Source organism: Odocoileus virginianus, chromosome 8 (genome assembly GCF_023699985.2).
Source record: "Odocoileus virginianus isolate 20LAN1187 ecotype Illinois chromosome 8, Ovbor_1.2, whole genome shotgun sequence".
NCBI classification, from domain to species: Eukaryota; Metazoa; Chordata; class Mammalia; order Artiodactyla; family Cervidae; genus Odocoileus; species Odocoileus virginianus.
The window spans coordinates 79,060,291-79,082,172 of NC_069681.1; the positions used below are offsets into that span (position 1 = coordinate 79,060,291).

The 21,882-nt window shown below is 40.4% G+C and overlaps 2 long non-coding RNA genes across 20 annotated transcripts in view; one reads left to right on the plus strand and one right to left on the minus strand.

The window, feature by feature from the left end:
- The window catches only part of LOC110152184 (uncharacterized), an 82,923-nt gene that overhangs the window by 32,688 nt on the left and 28,353 nt on the right, over positions 1 to 21,882 (plus strand). The window lies entirely within an intron of this gene.
- The window catches only part of LOC110127127 (uncharacterized), a 603,755-nt gene that overhangs the window by 32,612 nt on the left and 549,261 nt on the right, over positions 1 to 21,882 (minus strand). Inside the window, exon 9 of one of the 19 annotated variants that reach the window (XR_011489158.1) lies at positions 2,939 to 3,093. The exons of the other annotated variants lie outside the window; for them this stretch is intronic. This is a non-coding gene — a long non-coding RNA (uncharacterized lncRNA). The remainder of the gene's footprint in view (positions 1 to 2,938; positions 3,094 to 21,882) is intronic. 19 annotated transcript variants of the gene reach the window in all.

The window sequence follows — 21,882 nt, forward strand, 5'->3', positions numbered from 1 at the left end:
CTCGTTGTTTCCACCAAAGAAGTACTCACTCAAGATACTTTGAGTGCAGCAGATTTTACTAGAGATTTAGGATGCAAATGTGGTTTGTGCTACAGAAATGCAAGAAATTGAAATTGATTATTAGTCTTCCCATTTAAAAAAATATTTCTTGGCCCTTTACACAAAATGAGCTCTACCTCAAAAGGCTGAGGACATATTAGTCAGGTCTCTCCCCTCCCCACCTCCTCTTCCCCTCCCCCTCCTCCTTCTTCATATTTTTCTTCCTCCAATTCTCTCCCCTTATATCCTAAATCTAAAAAGATAAGAGACTACTCTGCCAAGTATTAATCTGAGTATATAAGTTTCTCATATCCTACAAGGAAAGTAGTCTTTTGTCCTTTGAATATTTAAGCCTCACAGTGTGCTATGCTAACAACAGACCATCAACACTGAGGCAGAAGAGAGCAATATAAGGATTCATTTCTCTTCTGATACAAAATATGCTATCCTTCCCTAGGAAAGTAGAAACATCTCTAGTCACCTTGGGTTTTTAATAATGTTTCCCACCCTCCTTTTTAACACTGAGTGCTGGATTGTTGTTATTTTAATCTAATCTTGAGTCTCAAGAAACAGTTAATTCATTTATGGATTTTACAATTGGTTATCTTTGTTTTTTAAAAAACAAATATGGTTACTCCCAAGTAAATACAATCCCAAATCAGTTTTCTTTCTCAGTAGACATACTAGAGTCATATTCTAGATCCCCTGTACTCTGGACATATGATCTTGGATACAGTATTTATGCTCCAGGGTGATCATAACCCATAAGGTTGTCATGAGGATTATAGGCAATAACACAGCTGGGTGGTATAGGTGCTCAACATAGGAACAGAGGAGTCACACACAGCTCTTTAAAATTATGCTGTGAGTTGGCCTGGCGGCTAGCCCTCAGTGTCCATCAGCCTCCAGAGCACCAAGAGCCTAGCCTCCAGGCTAGCAGAAGAGCCTTAGGAATCTTCAGGAAAATCAGTCCCACTCATTCAGCAGCACCACAATTCCTCTGGACTAAAAAAAGAGATAGAATTAAGTGGGGGCAGTCAGTTCACTTAGAAGCACAGTCCTTCTTACAGAAGTTTCCACTGTTCTGTGCTTCGGTATAATTATTATTAATTAATTGCCTGAGAATCTTTCACACTGATTCATTTCCTCAGATACAAATAAACAAAAACAGGACTTCCCAGCCCCTGTTACCACACCTACCTCATTCTCATCGCAAAGTGAGGGGCCCTTTCAAAGGCACAATTCCCCATTAGACCATTGTTCCCTAACTCCCATTCTCTCAATGAGAAACTCATCAACCCCGCCCCAGCCCCAAATCACATTTAGGAGGCCAGTTATACCGAGAAGCTCCCAAAGGAAAACAGAGGTTGGTCTTCAGCATATGCCAGGTGCAGAGAGATGCCCTGTTAGGTTGGAGCTCAGAATCCCTGACTTAGCTAAATAGAATTACATAATTTTTCACTAATTTACTAGGAAAATGTATCAGCAAAGCTCATTAATTTCTAAAATTAAATTCACAGGGGAACAAATTTAAGGCACAGTTTTTCCATGAATTTCTAATGGCCTCTGTTAGTTATTTCAGTAGAGATATAGGAGCAGATTGCAAGTAAGCCACTTTGTAGAAACAACAGGGTGGGGCTATGACTCCCTAGGAAATCCAACTAGAAATTCCCAAGGGCTAATACCCTTTATTCCTCTTTGTAGGAGCCTGACAAACATTTAACTTAAAACCTGCAAACATGACCTTCCCCTTTTCATTTAAACATTTCAGAGATTTAAAGAAGAAAATATAAATCACACTAGGTATAGGAAATCCAAACACCCTAAGAATGTCTTTTCAAATATTCTATGATTGGAAATGCAAATGATTCAGATTTGAAACAGAAGTTGATGGCAAAGATGTCACTCATAAAGAGACAAATGGTCAGTGTGCTGAATTTCATCTCCAGTAAATATGAGAAAAAAGTATACGTACTGGCATTGCTTTGCGGGAATAGGCTAAATAAATTAAACAGTTGGGACCATGAAGGTTGAAATGGGAGGCATATGGGAGTTTACAGAACTCCTAAACTTGGTTCTTAATATAATATTAAAATCATGATCAACATCATTTATTGAGCATGACTGTGTGGTACGTGATTGTGAAAATTACCTTTAATCTTTAGAAGAGCCCTACAGGATAGAAATGACTTTTGAGCTCTGAATACCTTACCAGAGTTTAAAGCCCAATTTTTGGAAGCCAGGGCTGATTTCAAAGCCTGAGATTGTATTAAGTGGGGCACTTGGATTCTTAAAGCAATATTTACTGCTCTGACCTGTCACCTATTTATGGTTGAGATCTCTGACTTCAGTTTTTATCTTGAATAATTCCAAAGACAAGCATATGTCAAATCTTCCCACTCCTCTTTATTTAGACAAATTGATATTTTTGTCTTTGAAATTCTAAATTATTTAAATGAAAACAGGACAGTCATACATGTGGCTGTTATGTTAAACTCATGCGTGAAGATGCACTCAGATCTTTCAGACACATTTTAAGTCTTGACCTATTCTGTTATTATCCCTGCATATAAACAGAAAAGAAAAAAAAAAAAACACATTCCTACATTCTCTTTCTCCTCATTCCTTCTGAATTAATGCCCCTATTTTCAGTTCTGAGATGGGCTCGCCTGTTGGTCCTGGCTTCTTGAATAAATTGATTCAAAGAACATCCCCCCAAACAACTCTTTCTGCTGTATCTCCAAGGGACACAACAGAGCAAAGAATAGGGCTCAGAATGGATATAAAGTGCTGAGTCCTAATATAATACCCATATCAGTGATGGGTACAACTATGGCAGCCAACTCCATTTAGGGTTCTTGACCACTGCTCTGAGAAGTGAAAGCTGAGTCAGACTCACCTGTCCCTTTGATGGATGACATTTGAGGACAAGAACTACACAGGCTTCACGCGTGCATCCTCTGAGCCTGGCACAGTGCCCATGTCGTGTTAGATGCTGCATATATATGCTTGCATATAGGGCTTCCCTGGTGGCTCAGGCTGTGAAGGGTCAGCCTGCAATGAGGGAGACCCAGGTTTAACAGCGGGGTTGGGAAGGTCCCCTGGAGAAGGAAATGGCAACCCACTCCAGTATTCTTGCCGGGGAAATCCCATGGACAGAGGAGTCTGGTGGTATGCTATTGTCCATGAGGTCACAAAGAATCAGACACGACTGAGTGACTAACACTTTCACTTCATGTGCTTACAAAAAAGATGAAAAAAATCTAATTTCATGTTTGAGCTTCTAGAGCTATATTGTAACATGTTTGATCCTTTTCACTAAACTAAGAAGTCTACAAACAATTGTGGAAAAAAATCTATGATTGCTTCATGCAGTGCAGACACAGGCTAAAATTACATATACACACATACTTTGTAATATCCTTTATACCTAATATGTGGGCTTTCTGGGTAGAGCAGTGGTAAAGATTCCACCTGCTAATAGAGGAGACGCAAGAGACACAGTTTAGATCCCTGGATTGGGAAGATCCCCTGGAGAAGGAAATGGCTACCCACTCTAGTATTCTTGGCTGGGAAATCCCATGGATAGAGGACCCTGGCAGATGAAAGTCCATGGGATCCCCAGGAGTCGGACAAGACTTAGTGACTAATCAACAACAACGATCAGTGTATCAGAGTTGACTTTGAAATTCTGAATTTCATTCTGCAACTCTCCATCCTATGATCTTGGACAAATTACTTAATCTTGCTCAGTTTCATTTTCCTAATTCGTGATATGAAATTATAATTATATCTAATTAACTGAGTTTTATGAGAATTAAATGAAATGGCTTGATGTTTTCTTTGTGGGTGTGATTTTTTTAGGAAAAAGTCAAATAAGTCCCTGACTTTGACATCAGGTTCAGGATGGGTTCTGTGTGCAATATTGAGTGAGGCAGAGGAGAGAGGGCAGGGAGAGAGGAGAGAGGCCAGACCAGGCGGGCAGGGGAGCAGGAAGGACGCCTGTCTGCATCCTCCCTTCCTCAACCTCTACGTAAGTTCGTTCATCAGCTTTTATAGAAGTACTGCTGTTATGTGGGCTACCCGGGTGGCTCAGTAGTAAAGAATCCACCTGCCAGTGCAGGAGACACAGGAGACGTGGGTTGGATCCATGAGTCAGGAAGATCCCCTGGAGGAGGAAATGGCAACCCACTCCAGTGTTCTTGCCTGGAAAATTCCATGGATAGAGGAACCTGGCAGGCTACAGTCCATGGGGTTGCAAAAGTCAGACATGACTGAGCAACTGAGCACACATACACACTGTTGTCATATATTCTGAATCTGCTCTCACCACTCCACTTACTCCACCAAAGTCAGGAGCAGCATAAGCAGTGGAAACTAAAAAGTTGCAGCATCTCCATGTGGCTCTAGAAAAAAGCAACAAAAGTCCCTTCTGAGGAAAGAACTACAGGAGTTGCAGTGGGGACACAGAAAGACGATTTAACCTTTTGAGCCCCAGCTGTATCCTGGATGATGATAAGCGGTGTTCCAGTTCTCTGGGCTGCCTGCCTGGGCAACTTCTGAGGGTGCATCCTTTCCTCTTTTAATTCATGGCATCTCCACTCACTGAGAGGTAACCCAATGGTGCCTTGCCTACATTCTTTGCAACATGAAAGAACTAGCAAGAACAGGGGTTCTGTGCTGCTCTCCCAGGGCTCTGTTACAATATAAATTGTATTCAGATTCCCTAATAGGATATTGACAAAACATGACATAACGCAGGTCACCCGTTAATTATTCCCATAATGTCTTGAAAGTGAACGTCTTAATCGCTCAGTCCTGTTTGACACTTTGCAACCCAATGGCCTTGTAGCCTGCCAGGCTCCTTTGAGCGTGGGATTCTCCAGGTAAGAATACTGGAGTGGGTAGCCATTCCCTTTTCCAGGGGATCTTTCAGACCTGGGTATTGAACCTGGGTCTCCCTGTGTTGCAGGCAGACTCTTTACCACTTGAGCCACGAGGGAAGTGCATGCTGTCTTGAAACCATGCAAATACCCTCTTTTACTGAAAGCAAACCCTCAGTGACACATAGGAAGCACAGAAGGAGGGGTAAAATGACCTTGTGGGTGGTTGTTTCGTTTTGCTGTTGGTTTTGGGTGGAGTCACCTGGAAGCCCACACAGTCACCCCAGAAGGCGCTCTGGTGTCTTCTCTGCTCTTCTTTCTTCTCCATTGGCAGTGCTCTCGGTCGTTTAAGCTGTTCTGCTTTCAGGGCCCTAATTATCTGCTAACCAGTTCTTCCCAGTTTCCTACAGGGATCTGTTGGGTTGGTCTCCTCAGGGCCCAGGACTTGCTGGCAGGGGCAATCTTTAGTTTTTCCCCAAGAAAACATAGCAAGAGGATTTCTCCCCATTGACATTGACCAACTTCCTCAGCATCATCATGCTGGCAGGTTCACTTTTGCTCTGTTACCAGACAGACAGGGGTGGGATTAGAAAAGAAGAGGGTGGGGGAAAAAATCCCATCCTGTCACACACATGTGAGAAGACACTGCCACTGCTGCATTTTTCTAGGTCACAGTTAATAAACACTGACAAATTGCCTATGAGCATTTTATTCCTGTTATGCTGAGATATGAATATTGGATTTCAGTTTCTCTGTTTTTAACGTTCAGAGCAGTCTGCGTTCATCACAGGAGGCAGAGGAGATGGAGACAGCAGGTTAGAGGCACGGTGCCTGTAACAGCTTACCCCGTAGGTTTAATAATATATTCTTTCCCAAGCAGCATTTGCTTCGTGCACCTTATAGTAGATACCCACAGAGTGACTGTCTAATTTGCAAAACCTGTAATGAGGGTGAATGGCAGCTAGCAGCAGGCAAGGGAGTCTAGACTCCAGAATCACAATTAAAGTAAAAGGGCTTCACCAATATTTGTCATCACACATTGAGCCCGCACTTTGGGAAAAAAGCAAAATACTCAACACGTTGCAATAATCACTGGCAGCAATTAACATTCAGTGAGCCTGTTTTTCTCAACACCTAAGTTCTCCTAGTTCACAATGACCTCATTTGCTGTCCTCTCAAAATCCATGAATTCCTTTTCAGGCCAGAGAATACAATTTGTACCTTTGTGCATTGCCCTAAAAAAATCAGGGAGCAGTGACCTACAGCCCCTGGGTTGGAACCAGAGCTCTGTAAACTGCAGACAAGTCATAATGGTTAAAGAGCTGAGGAAAGAGAGGACCGAACTTTAACTGGGATTCTCCCTGTGTGTATTTGCAAAAGCTCTCAAGGGTCACCATGTGAGGGTCTTATAACAGCTGGAATTCACTGCATAGAAAGATAAATCCTTGGAGCTTTCTGTATTACACCGATGAAGCCACACGAAATATATGCTATTTACACTGTCCCTTTCTGAGATGTTCCAGGCCCCTCAATGAAGCATCCTTACTTGCTGGGGTCCAGCCCCAGCAGGATCCAGGGGAACCCTCAGGATGAATGGCGTCGGCGAGTGAGAGAGAGAGTGAGACAAAGCTCGGGGCTAAGCCTGAAGTTTATTTTTGTATGGCCCCATTATACCCTTAACAACATCTTTTTGGGGGAAGTGCATATTGCTTACACACAGGGCATCTCAAAACATTACAGCAACTTGACTTTCAACAGAAACAGGATGTCACCCACATACTTTTTCATTCACAAGAGTCTTTCTTATCATTTGGCCTTCAGGCTTGCTAACATTTTACGGCTTGCACCTGGTGTGACTTAAGCAACTTCAGTAGCCGACCCTGTTTTTCTTATAATTAATCTATTTTCTTTCTAATAAGCGTCATCTCTATGGGAACTGGATAGGATTACATTTTTACAGAACAGAAATGCAAAGGACTGCAGAAACAGCAGATATGGCACAAAACAGGCTCTTAGTCTAAAAGTTAACTACCTGCAAGAAGTCGCCAGCTAATCTCTATCTAAACTATTTTCTATTAGGCACATTTGTGGCTATCATATTTGTGGAGCTTTTCTCACCCCGTGAAGGGGCCTATGCTTAATAGTTTCTTTTGTTAGCATACTGTGCTTAGGATGTTTAGAACAATCAAGAGCATTTTTTGCAATGAGAGCACATATTTATCACACAAGCCAGAATGCCAGCAAAATGTTTGAATGGAAGCATTTTGTTCATCCCTGGCCCCTTCATAGGGTACCAGCGTCCAGGAGATTTATTAATTAGGGTTTTAAGTTGGTCTTTATTCAGTGAAAGAGGAGCAGGAGAGCTCTCGGCAGGAACACAAGAATCCGCAGCAGGGCGAACAAGAACAACAGCAGAAAAGGGGGGGAGGATACAGGGTGGGGTAGAGACCGAGGCCAACCTGGAGGGTCCCTTATCCTAGACTGCCTTGCCTGTCAGGGTTTTCCTCGTGACCTCGTCATGGATGGGGTCTTGGACAGCCTTGCCTGCCCAGTATTTTCTTCATGACCTTGTCACGGGCGGGACCTCCCATAACGACTCCTGGCACTTACTCATGAGTCACCTTCTCATAAAAGTCCTTGTAGGTTATTGTGTTTGATGGTGTGAGACTCTCCAAAGAAATGGGTTGGACTAGGTTGGGTCCTTGACTGTAAAACAAAATGTCTATACTTGCATTTAGTTTGAATTCTGGAATATCGTGTCTTATCTGCCCACCTGAATCTTCCTTGGACAATCCTAGGATGATGGCTGGCCAGCTCAATCATATCCTGCCTCTTAAAGCGTTTGCACACAGAACCATAAAGAAAATGACGCAGAGCAGAGTATTGTACAAAGTAATATACATACAAAGCTTTAAACAAAACAAAACAAAACTGAATCTCCCAAGCAAAAAGGGTTTATTGGAAGGATCCTGGGCTTCCAGGATTGACTGGGGACTAGAGACCAGGCAAGACCCAAAGATCTCTGGAAGACAGACAGCTAGAGCCCCAGAAGAGCCAAGCAGCAGGAAGCGAGTGTCTCTGAGATGTGCTGCAGCAGCTGTGAAGTGACTAACAGCCATCTCTTACATCATTGATTGAGTGGTTTGCTCCAAGATTCAAAACCTCAGGCTCATGGACTGACCCTATATCAAATGCTCACTCCCTGGCTGCCCGGGTTCAGAACTGCACAGGCTGGCTCCCCAAGCCTTTGCAGCAGGAGTTGGCTACTGTCTCTCTCAATGAAGACACACATGGAAGATTACTTCAAAAGGCAGGTCGAGGTTCCATTTGGAAGAAAGGATTGGAACACCAGTTATGTCAAATGATGACTGCTGTCACTACTTTCTGCTGCTTAACAAATGTCCATGGCAGGATTAATCATAATAGCCAAAAGGTAAACACAAACAATATGACCATCAACTATGGTCAACCAACTATCAACCAACAATCAAATATGGTATATGCATACAGTGGAAAAGTATTTGGACATTAAAAGGGATGAAGTACTAGTATATGCTACAACATGACCCTTGAGGTCACAAAGTCCGTGTTGAGAGGTACCCAGCTTCTGATTCAGTTTAAAGATTGAATTTGTATATTGAGAGGTTGTTAATCTCTGTTAGGGTGGCTTATTTCAAGAATGTACCTTTGTTACCTTATTTGACAAGTCAGGGAAAGCCTTAGAGGGCTAGCCATCTCTCTATGCCCCAGGGATCCCATGAACAAGTAACCACCATCAAAATTCTTAGGAGGTCAGAAGACTCAAATTGCCCCCTCAACTATGCTGCCAATCATGGAGAAAGTAAGGGGCAACTGCATAACCTCTGCTCCTGCAAATCCTTCCACTGTCTTTCTTCTCCCCACTGCAATTAGGAGTCATATGTCACTCAGCCAACAGAGAACAGTTCTCAAATTCAAGCTTTTGGAAAAAGAAGCTTGTCTTGAACTTCTTAGGGGATATAGTTAGGCATTTACTACAGATTCATTCCAGCATCTCTATCCTTTTATGGCCTTGCTTTTAATCAGGTCTACTGAGATACAACTTATATAGAATAATCGTTGAGTCCTGCCCCAAGGCCACAGGTGTGAGACCTTGTACCAAGGTCACAGAAGCAGAGTCCAGAACCAAGGTCACCTCCGAAGCTGACTGAACCACTTTGTAACCATCACCAATCTCCATTTCCCCCCAACCCTGATCATCACTAACAGCCTTCCTGACTCCAAGTTAGTCAAAGATGCCCTTATAGCACCCTAAGCAATCACCTGATGCCAGCCTTTCAGCAGGAATTTTCTTTGTCTTGAGGCTATAGAAATTGTCTACTAACCCATGAAAGCATTGACTTTCTCTGTATCTGTCAAGAGGGTGACCCACTGCACTTGCAATGTCCATATTATCTCTGCTCTTTGTTATTAATAAACTCATGCCCTTCTGAAATGCTGTCTGGAAATTCTTTTCCAACCTGCATTTGGAGTGCCTCAACAATAATCATCCCCTATTTTAAGTGTAGTTTCACAAGTTTTGACAAACACATAGAGTCTTCTGTATTAGTTTCTTGGGCTGCCATAACAAAATACCACCATATATTATAATAAATAAATAAATATATATATATAGTTCATATATATAATCATGTTGAGTGAAACAATTAGGCATTAAACAGCCTTGTGTTTGATTTCTTTTCCTCAAAATAATAATTTCAATATTCATTTGTGTATTTTTGCATAGCTATAGATTGTTCCTTTTTTATTGCTGAAAGGATACACCATAAATTATTTACACATTCAATTATTGATGGACATTTAGGTGGTTTCCAACTTTTTAAATTTATTTTTACTTATTGATTATTGACTGCACTGGGTCTTCATTGCTGTGCGTGGGGCTTTTTCAGTTGTGAAGAGAGGGAGCTACTCTCTAGATCTGACATGTGGGCTTCTCATTGTGGTAGCTTCTCTTGCTGTGGAGCACAGGCTCTAGGCACATGGGCTCAGTAGTTGGGGCTCTAGAGCGCAGGCTCAGTAGTTGTGGCCCATGGGCCTAGGTGCCCTGCAGCATGCGGGATCTTCCCGGACCAGGCATTGAACCAGTGTCCCGTTGCATTGCATTGCAAGGCAGATTCTTAACCACTGGACTGCCAGAAAAGGCTTGGTTTCCAATTTTGAATTGTTATAAATGAAGAAGCTATGAACATTAGTGTACAAATCTTGTGTGGACATAAGTCTTCATTTCTCTCAGGTAAATATCTGGACTGAATTTGCTGGGTCATTGAGTAAGGATATGGTTAACTTTATAAGAAATTGTTAAACCTGATTTCTAGAGTGGTTATGCCATTTCTAATTTCCATTAACAAGGTATGGGAGTTCTAATTGTGTTTCATCGGCACTTGACATTGCCATTTAAAAAAAATTTCTACCTATTCTCATGAATATGTAGTTTTATCGCATTGGGGTTTTAATTTGCATTGCCTTGATGAGTAATGGTTTTTCCAGTAGTCATGTATGGATATGATAGTTGGACTATAAACAAGCTGAAGACTGAAGAATGGATGCTTTTGAACTGTGGTGTTGGAGAAGACTCTTAAGAGTCCCTTGGACTGCAAAGAGATCTAACCAGTCCATCCTAAAGGAAATCAGTCCTGAATGTTCATTAGAAGGACTGATGTTGAAGCTGAAACTCCAATACTTTGGCCAACTGATGCAAAGAGCTGACTCATTTGAAAAGACCCTGATACTGGGAAAGATTGAGGGCAGGAGAAGGGGATGACAGAGAATGAGATGGTTGGATGGCATCACCGACTCAATGGACATAGGTTTGAGTAAACTCCGGGAGTTCGTGATGGACAGGGAGGCCTGGTGTGCTGTAGTCCATGGGATCGCAAAGAGTTGGAGACGACTGAGCTACTGAACTGAATTAAACTGAATGAGTAATGATGTTGAATATCTTTTCATGTGGTTTTTTATTGGTGCTCAAATGGGTTTGCCCATTTTTGTTCAGTCGTTTTTTAAAAATTATTATTGAATTTTAAGATATATTTGTGTATTTAGGATACAAGTCCTTTATCAGGTATAAAGTTTGAAAATATTTTCTCTTCTGCCTTTTCTTAACAGTTACTTTAAAAAAGCAAAGGTTTTAATTTTGATGAAGACCAATTTATCAATTATTTGTTTTATAGTTTATACTTTTAATATTCTAAGAAAGATAACAAAAATCTATGTTTTCTTCTAAATGTTTGATATTTGTAATTGTTATATTTAGGACTATGATCCACTTTGAGTTAATATTTGTATATGGTGTGAGTTAAACCTCAGATGAGTTTGGGTAAACTCCAGGAGTTGGTGATGGACAGGAAGGCCTGGCATGCTGCGATTCATGGGGTCGCAGAGACAGACACGACTAAGCGACTGAACTGAACTGAACTGAACTGAAACATCAGAGTTTAGTTTTTATTTCTGATGCTCTTCCTTTTATCATGTTGATTTAGATTTCTACCTAGTAACATTTTGTTTCAGCCTTAAGAACTTTGCTTAACATTTTTGCTTTACATTTCTTACAAAGCAAGACTTTTGGCAATACATTATCTCATCTTTTGTTTGTCTAGAATGGACTTGATTTAGCACTTACATTTCAAAGTCATCTTTATTAGATGCAGAGCTGTCAGTTTAATAATGTATTTCAACTCAAAAGACATTACTCTATAGTCGGGATAACATAATTTCTGGTGAGAAATCTGCTGGTAAAACTTTTCTTTATTTTTCTGTATGTAGTACTATGTATTCCTGGTTGCTTTAAATATTTTCTCTTAATCAGTGCTTTTTAAAACTTTGATAATAATGTGCTTTGGTGCGATTTTTCTTTTTTTTTTTAATTTATAAAACTCTTCATAATATGGGTTTATAAGTTACACTAAATTTTGCAAGTTTTTACCTGTCATCTCTTCAAATGTTTCTCCCTCTTTCTCTCTCTCTCATCCACTTGGACATTTGTCAGATTTACAGTGAAATAAGTCTCTTCATTTTTGCCACTGTGCTGCTTCATCTTGGATGATTATTGCTTCATTTTCAGATCCACTGATCATTTCTTTGCAATATCTAATCTGCTCTTAATTGCTTCTAGTGCATTTTTCAGTTTATATACTTCAGCGAAATCTTTAAAAGTTTCATGTGGGTCTTTCGAAAATCTTCAGTTTTTCTCATCATCATATTCACATTTTTCTTTACATTATTGAGCATATATTTGTAATTATATGCGTGGGCTTCCCTGGTAGCTCAGCTGGTAAAGAATCCGCCTGCAATGCAGGAGATCTGGGTTTGATCCCTGGGTTGGGAAAATCCCCTGGAGAAGGAAAAGGCTACCCACTCCAGTATTCTGGCCTGGAGAATTCCGTGGCCTGTATAGTCCATGCATTCGCAAAGTCAGACACGACTGAGTGACTTTCACTTTCACTTTTCATTTGTCATTAGTATTTTCAGTATTAAAACCATATTTGCTAATTATACCATTCCCTTATTTTCTTATTTTTTCCTACTGTTTCTAGGTCATATTTTCCTACTTTCTTTCATGCCTGATAATTTTTTAATGCTAGACATTGTGAAATTTATGTTGTTGTTTTATAGTGAATTTTGTTGTATTCATTTAAACAATGTTTTATTTCTGGCAGAAAGTAAAGTTACCAGCAAGTCAATGTAATGATTTTAAGGTTTTATTTCAAGCTTTGTTAGGATGGACCCAGAGCAGCCTTCATGTTAGGTAAAAGTGAGTCTACTGCTAAGGCAAGAACTTTCCAAGGAGTTTACCAAATTACCCATGTAGTATGAGGTCTCTCCAGTCTGGCTGCAAGGGGAAAAGTATCTGCTTTAACTTGGGGTATTATTCAACCTATAGCTTTGGGGGCTTCTTTTTCCTACCTTATAGAGATTCATCTCATGCATACATAGATAAGCTTGTGCTCAAAGCTTCAAGGACATCCCTACAGATCTCAGTAGTCTCCCCTGTGTACAGCCTTCTTCCCTTCAATATTCCATCCCATAAATTCTAAGAACATAAGTGTCCTTGAATTCCACAGTCCGTCTTAATTCAGAATGACCACTGGGCTCTGCTTGAGTTCCTCTTCCTACATTGCATTGTAGAAACTTGGTTGCAAGCAACAGTAATTGATATTCCATTGTTTCATTTATTTATATAATACATAGCCATTGAACACTCACTCTGGGTGAGACAATGCTTGATGTACTAAATACTTATACTGAACAAGCAGAAAAATATCCCAGTGCTTACATTCTAGTATTTCACAAGAAAAGGAAATTTACTGGAAAGAAATCTCTAAGAAACACAAAAAATACAAGCATACCTCATTTTATTGCTCTTTATTTTATTGTACTTTGCAATAATTTTTTTTTTCTTTTTACAAATTGAAGGTGTGTGGCAACCCTGTATCAGGCATTTTCCCAACAGCACTAATTTTAAAATTAAAGTGTGTACATTGTTTTTATAGACATAATACCATTGAACACCTAACAGACTGCACTACAGTATAAACATAACTTTTATATGCACTGGGAAACAAAAGAAAAATTGATGTGACTTGATTTATTGTGATATTCACTTCATTGTGATGATCCAGACCCAAATCTGCAGTATCTGTGAGGGTCGCCTGTATGAGAGATGTACAGAAAATGCAGAAAGCCAGCAAAATAACAGGAGCCAAGGTCATGCACAGAATCACCATGTTCTGTACATGTTACTGTTGCTGAGATAAATAATCCCTCTTGTCATTTTCAAATTCTTGCATCATTCACTCAAGATTTGAAGTTTTAGAAGAAATGATCATATTGGCAAAATCTAAGATAGTTCTTTCTGAGAACTAGAAGAGTTCTAGAAGGAAGAGAGAAATTCAGGGTCCCTTAATTTTTGCAGTGGAAGTGAGGCCTTGCCTTCACCAAGATTGATAGAGATAGATGGATGGGATGATGGAGAATTCCTTCTGAGGAGCATTTGGTGTGATTAGGAAGGAGGCGGTGGTGAGAGGCTGAACAGTCAGAGAGTGGTAACAATCCACTATAGCTGCATGGAGATGGCAGCAGGAAAAAAGCAAAAATAAAGTAGAAACTGAATTCAAGAATTAGAAAAAAGAAAGGTTATGTATTCATTAGCAGAGACAAAATACCCATCAGGGAGAGGAGAGCTGAGTTCTGAGCAACTGGGGTGGCCACTCGGTCACCAGAGCTCATGCAGGCTAACTGGAGCTACTGCTGTTGTTCTGGATGGCAAAGACTGTGTTCCAGTTGCTCAGAGAACTGGATTTATGGCAGACATGATAATTTTCCCTCCCTTTTTATTCCCATATGCATTTACAATGAACTCATAAGTAAACAAAGAAACGGAATGTGTCTGTTGTTGCTGAGAGAACCTTCCTCTCCTAAGCAGTGGTGAGGTTTTGCCAGGGCCAGGAGATGCTGGAAGTCCTCCAGACTGCGTAAGTTCCTTTGTCCCCACTGACTGGGGGAATCCTATCTATGCTCTCACGGAACCTCCAGATCTTCCCCACCTACCCTGGGCTTTCTGCTCTGGGACTTGGATTCAACAGTTTAATTACTGTGTCCACCTATGACGCCCTGTAGGCACGAGTCACTAAAAATGGTCACTGAGCACAGAAGGTTTTGCTCTGCTATTTACAGAAATCATTTGTCCTATACTTCGATTTTTCAAAACGCAGACTACCTTGATTGTCTCAGAGGACCAGACACAGTGGAAGTTCTCTCCAGAGAACAAACTCTCCTTAAGCACAATCGGCTGTGAATCAGGAGTTGTAAAGTGGAGAGAACAATTAAAATCAATGACAATATTTAGCTTCCTGCCAAGAGTGGCTTGCCCAGTTAACAGACTGCACTCAGACGCCGGCAGTGCGCGAGAACACCCCTGGGCGAGTTGGCTGCTCGGCTGGGGCCACACTAATTGCTTTTACTAATGAGGAGAGCTCCCTTTTCTCCACTGATGTTTCTTGAACTTCTATCTCATGCTTGGTTGGTGAAGCATCACTAGTACAAGCTGAACCACAGTTACAATATTTTCCGCCTAATCGAAATCAGCAGAGCATGTTTTAAAAGAGGAAATGGGAAAAAAACAGTTATATTTAATTCCTAAGTGGTTCTTTAAAATCATGAGCAGTTTAGATTGTAAGATCAAGTTTTAGTGAGTGTCAACCAACTGTCATGTGACACCTCACGTGCTGCATGTTAGCACCAGGGGTGAGATGCTAGCTTTGAAGCAGAGCACTGAATTTGGAAAAAAACAAACAGGTTCCTATACCAGTTGCTCAGGGACATGCAGAGTATCACTTAATGTTACTGGACTTTAGCCTCTTTTTTGTGTATGAAAAAGGGATGAGGCAGGACCACACTGAATCACAGTCCTGGGGCTGGGGTTCAGTGAGATACTGAATATGAACGAGGTATTAGGCAAATACACAAATACAAGAGACCGTCATCTGAAACAGTGGAGGCTGACATACATTCACTCTGTTTATCCCACCAGAAGAGGCTCAACCACCCATCAGAGAGGACATGCACACCACATCCCAACCTTGTGCTGAATCAAAGTGTTAGTTTATGTCTGTGCTCTTACCTCTTTCAACTGCTTATGCTTCAGAGAAACACCAATAGTTTTGTTAATATGGACATGTTAGAAAGAAAGACATTCACTTGTTCCAAGATCCAGCATGACCCAGAATTAAAGGGATTATTTGAGGGGAATTATTGTCGCTCTGACAATATTTTTCCTTCAAAAGAAAATTGATTCTCCTACCAGTAGGATAATAATACAAGAAAAGAAAGCATTGTGTCTGGAGAAATATTGCAGATACGGGCGAAGGTGACAGGAGAGAAGAGAACAATAGAATGGACAGGAAAATAGGTAAAAGACTATAGAAGGAGACAGTACTGGAGGGGGCGTGGAGAACAAATAATTAACAGCAAAAAATATATATATTTGCAAAGAGAAGTGCTAATTTAGCAAGAAAGACCGAAAGACATGAAATCAACTTAGAAAACTGTATTACAAAGAGATGATTTTGAAGTAAAGATCACCCAATACACAGAGCTATGCTGAAATCAATGTGTGGAAAGAAGGCTGGTCTAATTGAAACTATTTATGTAGCTTAAATTCTAGCTCTAGTGGTTTAATACCTCTGTGATTATGGATATAATTGACACTCTTATAATGTTTTATTTATTCTTCTGGGTCATTTTTATTACAGTCTGTCTCCCCTTAAGAGTTATTTATGTCCCTGTCTGTCTCCTTTACCAGAGAATAGATCCTTACGGGTGAGTCTTACTCAGTTCTCTGTTATTCACAACACCTAGCACAATAGCTTCCATGCACTAAAGATTTAATAAAACTTTAAATTGAGTTGAATTATTTCAAGATTTTATTGCCTCCTCTGTGTGTGTGCGTGCACACATGTACATGCATGCATGCCACATGCTAAGTTCTGGAAATCATATTTTAGTTTTAACTTTTCTAGTTAGAGATATGACAAAAGTGTGCTGAAGTACCAGGAGAACAAGTCTGAAAATCTATTCACTAAACAACGCCCAGGGAGTAGTTATCTGTCTATTCTTGATGAGGTCTATCTGTCCTCATGTTTAGGGAGTAAGGAGAGGAAGTGGGGATAAGAGAATTCCTATCTGTGCTGGCTGGTAAAGCAGGCAAAAGGGAGCAGCGTTGTGTCTAGAAAAGAAATAAAATACAAGCTACAATCCTTGCTGTTTAGAAAATATCAAATCTACTTGGAGAAGAAAAACTGAGACAAGCAACTATTGATGGGAGCAAACCACATGTATTTACATAACGGGACTATTTTAGCAATGAGTGACAGAAGGTGCTACAATTATTCTCCACCAGGAAACTAGCTGTGCTTCACTCTCTTCTGGTTTTTTTTTTTTTTTTTTTCTTTAGTTATCCTGAGGGAAAATTTCTAGCCCTGCTCCTCCCATGAGGTACTCCCACCCTGTCAGTGTTTGCAAATGTCCCCAGCACCAGCCCCTGACACTGTGGGGGCTGGTAGGTCTCAGCCTGCACCGTTGACGTTTGAGGAGCAGCATTTAAAAGTAATTTACTTTCTCTCTCAGCTAACAGTAATGTGCAACTTCCTGATACAAACAGTAAAGCTGTTTCTTTTCTCTTTATCCCTGACAGTCCACCCAGACTGTGAGTGTCTGCAAAGACCAGTGGGTGAATGTGACTGTGACTTTAGCTAAATAAGCTGAACACTGAAAGATCAAGCCTGCATCATGCACTTGGTGTTTCCACTCATGCTGGCTTTTCTCATACTATGTTCTTAGGTTGAAGAAGGCTGCCATCTCCTATTCACTATAGAAGTTTCACTTCTCATATTCTTTATGATAATTTTTGGATTTTTAGACTTAAAAATAATCAGGAATTGTTTTCTACTGGAGGAGGACAATGATAAACATAAGAAAAAAATATCTCTTTGTTATATGAAGAAGGAAAGTTCTTTTCAGGAGGCAATGACAACTCAGAGGATTTTAAATGTTTTCTTCACTTTTCTAAATCCAAAAGAGGGTAATGAAACCTAAGGGCAAAAGGAGAGAGTGTCATTCTTAAAGTAAAAATTACCTGCTTAGTGATTCTTTTAATACATTGGCTGTGTTCATATCCAAAGTTGCTAATGGATTGTGCTTATTGTACTAGACAATGGCCGTAATTTTAGAGTTTAATATTGTAAACTTGTGGGACGTATTCAAGTGGTGTGAAGACTGTAAGAGAGAAGTGAGAGATGGGATAGAAAGGAGGAAGAAAAGGAGAAAGGGAGATGATTTTGAAACAAAAAGACTTTGGCATTTACATGGCCTCTATTTAAATCTGGGAACATGAAATTTTGAAGAAAACTAAATTCACACTGTCAGCTACATACATACAGATGTGTTTGACATCTAGTTGTCTTTCTCTTTGTCCCAAATCTTTCCATCATAATTGTAAACGTGAGAGAGTACACTGATAGAAACTAAGAACACAGACTTTGGAACTAGATTAATGGGATCAAATTATGATCAACCTCTTATTTAGCTACTGGATGAATTGGGGAAAATACCTCGTCTTTCTGTGCCCTTAGTTCATTGCTCATAGGCCTCAGCCTCCTCATCTGTAAATCAGAATGCAATAAGAGTATGCATGCACACGTGTTCAGTCACTCAGTCATGTCAGACTCTTTGTGACCCCATGGACTAGATGGCACACCAGGCTTCCCTGTCCTTCACTATCTCCTGGAGTTGGTTCCACTGAGTCAGTGAGGCCATCCAACCACCTCAACCTCTGTCGTCCCCTTCTCCTCCTGTCCTCAATCTTTCCCAGCATCAGGCTCTTTTCCAGTGAGTCGGCTCTTTGTATCAGGTGGCCAAAGTATTGGAGTTTCAGCTTTGACGTCAGTCCATCCAATGAATATTCAGGACTGATTTCCTTTAGGATGGGCTGATTGGATCTCCTTGCAGTCCAAGGGACTCTCAAGAGTCTTCCCCAACATCACAGTTCAAAAGCATCAATTCTTTAGCACTCAGCCTTCTTTAGAGTCCAACTCTCACACCCGTACATGACCACTGGAAAAATCATAGCTTTGACTATGTGAACAAAGTAATGTCTCTGCTTTTTAATATGCTGTCTAGGTTTGTCATAGCTTTTCTTCCAAGGAGCAAGAGTCTTCTAATTTTGTGACTACAGTCACTGTCCAAAGTTATTTGGAGCCCAAGAAAATAAAATGTGTCACTGTTTCCATTTTTCCCCCTTCTATTTTCCAGGAAGTGATAGGACCAGATGCCCTGATGTTTGTTTTTTGAATGTTGAATTTTAAGCCAGCTTTTTCACTCTCCTCTTCCACCCTCAAGAGGCTCTTTAGTTCCTCTTTCCTTTCTGTCATTAGAGTGGTATCATCTGCATATCTGTGGTTGCTGCTGATACCTCTCCTGGCAATCTTGATTCCAGTTTAGGAATGAATTTTGAATATAAGGCTGACAAGAGCATCTGATGGTTTGAATAGGGGATATGAGGGAAAAGAGAGAAAAGGTAATTTATAGGGTGTTTGGCTTAAACATTAGGTAAGTGGTGGCGCCCTTTGCTGAGATGGAGAAGACTGGAGGGAAAAGAAAGGAATTTCTCTTGTATACATTACGTTTGAGAAGCCTATTCAATATCTCACTGCTGCCTTGGCCCTGGCTGGAGGCGTCTGGAATTCAAGAGGGGAAAGGAGGTGACATGCGTCTATGAGTCAGCAGTATACAGATGCTATTAAAAGGCGTGGAGTTCTGTGGATTCAGTGTGGGCAGGAGAAGGAAGCTGCCCAAGACCAAGTCTTAAGGCACTCCAGTATCCACTGGGTAAAAAAAACAGGGGAGGATCCATTATGGAGCCTAAGAAGTAGTGACCAGTGGGGTGAGACAAAAACCAGACGAATGTGGGGCCGCAGGAGCCAAGGGAAACACTTGGAATGGGGCCTAGTGCACAGTAACTGCTCATAAAATTAGCCATTATTAATTCTTGTCTGAAGCTCTATGATTCCCAAGTAGTCCCTCATGTTCCGACCTCAAATGGGGTTGAATTCCATGACAGTTTTGTCTAATAGAATATGGCAGGAACTGCAGTAGATTCTAAGATCAGGTCTTAAGTGACAGAGAAATAGATCAAGCTGAGGATTTAGAAGAAATACTATATTAGGCCTTCCCTGGTGGCTCACTGGTAAAGAATCCGCCTGCAGTGCAGTTGTCGCAGGAGATGCACGTTCGATCCTTGGGTCTGGAAGATCCCATGGAGGCAGGTATGGCAACCTACTCCAGTATTCTTGTCTGGAGAATCCCATGGACAGAGGAGCTGGCAGGCTACAGTCCATAGGATTGCAAAGAGTCAGACACAACTGAAGCAACTTAGCATGCATGTACCATATTTGGAAATGTGACGGTCATTAGTGACTTTGAGAAGAGAGGTTTTAGTGAAGGGAGACACAATTCTAAATGGATTACTCTCCAGAGAGAACAGCAAGAGGAGACGGGTACATGTCAAGTGAGGAATTTTGTTTTAAAGAGGAACAGAGAAATAAGGTAGTAGCCAGAGGAAGATGTAAAACAAAGGAAGATTTTATTTTTTTAAGGTTTTTTTTTTTTTTAGGATGATTTCTGGTGGTGGAAATGAGCCAACAGAGAGTCTAAATTAATGACGTGGGAGGGAGAGTAGACCCTGAGTAGGTAAGAGAACATCTGATCCAGAGCCCAGGTGGAGACTGACTGCAGAGAGAAGCACAGGTCATTCTTCCACTGTTTAAAAACAACAACAACAACAAAGCAGCAAAGCAAATCTCCGGGTGCGGAGCAGGTAAGCTATTAGGTGCTTCAGTGGGAGGACAAGAAAGTTCAATTCTGACCAATTTCATTTTCTCAGTGAAAAAAGGTCATCAGTTGAGGATGTGGAGGAAGGAGGGAGTATTGGAGGTTTGTAAAGAGAGGAGACTGTGTGAACTGACTGTTCTGATTGGATGTGGACAGTGTGGCAGCCCCAAGGCTGCCATACATAGAGATGTATGGTCAAGTTAAAATCTGGGTGGTGTTTTTTAATTCAGCCATTGTTATGCATTTTTGTTCTCAAGTTGTTTGTGTTGTTTATATTGTTATTAATGATATATAAGAATGCTTTTCTCCTTAATGTAGGTAGTTCAAACCTGTCAATTTTTCCTCTGTAAATTCTGGGATTTATATATTCTCAAGAAGGCTCTATCTACTTCCATTCTAAATTATTTTTTAACTATTCTAATGTTTTCATAATAAAAATTCACAATTTTATTCTATATGGATTTTTGGATGTGTGCATAAGTGTCTAACTTCATTTTTATCAAAATGGATAATAACCTGTCCCAACATCATTTTTCAAAAATCCACCATTACTCTTAAAGGCCCCATTGTTCATATGTGCACACTGATTTTGGACTTTTCATGGTTATTTCTTTTATCATTTCTCTGCACCAGCATTACTAATGCTTCACTGCTTTCATCACTATAATAGTTTTCAATATCTGATAGTAAAAGTCACCATTCAAATTTCTTTCAAAATTCTCATGGCAAAACTTGAGAATTTTATCTTCTAGATGAAAATTATCTTCCAGATAAATCCAATTCAATACAATAATTGCCTTGTAAAATATCATTTAAAATCCTGAAGGAGTTTTGATTGGAATTAAATTGAATTTATGGATTTATTCAGGGAGAATTAACATTTACAGTCTGAGGACTTTTCACTGAGAGACCTGTTATTGTCAGTATTTATTTGGTTCTTCTCTTATGTGCTTTAGAACAATTTTATAGATTTTCTTCAATGAGGAAACTCTGTGGCATCTTAAAGGTATTTTCTGGCTCTGACACCATAAAACAAAACTCATCTATTATCTCCTACATGGCACCTTGAGGAAATTAATCTTCTTGTGCCATAGTTTCCTTATCTGTTAAAAGGGGACTGTTGTTTGGAATAAATGAGTTAGTACATGTGAAGCACTTAAAATAGTGCCTGGTGCTGCCATTATTATAACTCCTTTCAAAGCTCCATAATCCTGAGACATCCTTTGTATTCCAACAACATCAAACTACTGCTATTCCAAAAAGAAAAATGTGCCTGACCTTCCACACACTATTCCAATGAGTCTGAAAAATCTAATTTCCAGACTTTCAGTTTCTATAATACATGAGAGAACCTGCTAGAGTAAGTTCAGTTCAGTCAGTTCAGTCACTCAGTCGTGTCTGAATCTTTGCGACCCCATGGACTGCAGCACTCCAGGCTTCCCTGTCCATCACTAACTCCTGGAGCTTACTCAAATTCATGTCCATCAAGTCAGTGATGCCATTCAACCATCTCATTATCTGTCATCCCCTTCTCCTC